The 1,280-nt window shown below is 30.2% G+C and overlaps 1 non-coding gene across 1 annotated transcript; it reads left to right on the top strand.

Annotated features, from left to right (window-relative positions):
- The first annotated feature begins 943 nt into the window (after positions 1-943).
- LOC118916756 (U6 spliceosomal RNA) lies at positions 944-1,046 on the top strand. The gene has a single exon (XR_005026523.1). It is a non-coding gene; the product is annotated as a U6 spliceosomal RNA (small nuclear RNA).
- Positions 1,047-1,280: the final 234 nt, after the last annotated feature.

Raw genomic sequence — 1,280 nt, 5'->3', positions numbered from 1 at the left:
TGAAATAATGCCCTTGCTCACTTTTTGTCCTCAGCAAGCACTTAGATATGAAATAAATATGTGTTATTTACTAATTGATGATAGTGCCTAATTGTACCCAAAGGTAGGGATAGGCAACATTTAGATTGTACTTACGAGGCCAAGAACTATTCTAAACACTTCATACAAATGCATTTAATCTTCATTACCAGTATATAATCTGGGCACAATTATTATGTATAGTTTACAGATGAGGAAACTGCTGAAAACAGAGTTTGAAAAATTTGCTTAAGGTAACAGTTTGTACATATGAGAACTGGGATTTAACTCCTGGCTGCTCAGATCCAGTTTCCCTGCATTTCCAGTTGAGGAAAAGATTCTTCACCAAAATCTCCTATAAAAGGACAATGATGACCAGACAGGAGTAGAATAAGCGAGAACATAAGAAAATGCATTGTAGGCAGAGATAGAGAAGTCATAACACTAACTAATACAGAAACACAAACTGGAAAAATAATTATGTGTGCATGGAAAGTCCTGTATATCTGAGTGAAGTTCTGCAGTTCAAAAATGGGCATTATTTATATTTCAAGGGAATTTGAAGGGATGATACCAATCATTTAGTAAATGAATCTGCAGCAATACTCCCAATAAGAGCAAAAGATGGGTAAAGTGGATATTTTAAATAGATAAAAAAATCTAAAGTGGATTACAAAAGGCTACTACATGCTAGACACTTTAAACAAAAATGTTATATTGAAATCTTGCATGTGAACCAACATTTTAATAATTTGAATCATTATAATGCATTACCAATACTTTTTTTAAAAGGTAGGTAAATTCTAACTGCATATTTTTCTAATCATATTTTCTAGCTGTATTTGGCTCAGATTTTAAAGTGAGGCTTCTTGTTTATAGACATTAAATTACATTATTAAATTTTAATTTAAGTGCTAAAGGTATGGTGCTTCAGCAACACATATACTAAAATTGGAATGATACAGAGAAGATTAGCATGTCCACTGCACAAGGATGACACAAAAATTTGTGAAGCTTTCCATATTAAAAATCTATATATATGTATATTTAGAATATTATTAAATAAACATATTTATTTAATGTATATATATAGTTAATAAAGTTGAGGATATGAACTTGAAAAAAGAAATGCTAAAGATATGAAGCTTAATTTGCTACATAAACAGGATATGAGTTGATATGTAAGTAAAAAGTCAAATGTGGAAAATTCTTGAGAATGAAGGATATATTTGAAAATAAATCAGGTTCTGAAGAAATTCTTG

The sequence above is a fragment of the Manis pentadactyla genome, chromosome 17 (assembly GCF_030020395.1).
Source record: "Manis pentadactyla isolate mManPen7 chromosome 17, mManPen7.hap1, whole genome shotgun sequence".
Taxonomy (NCBI): domain Eukaryota; kingdom Metazoa; phylum Chordata; class Mammalia; order Pholidota; family Manidae; genus Manis; species Manis pentadactyla.
Note: the sequence above shows the minus strand (reverse complement) of the source record. Positions and strands in the feature narration are given on the sequence as shown.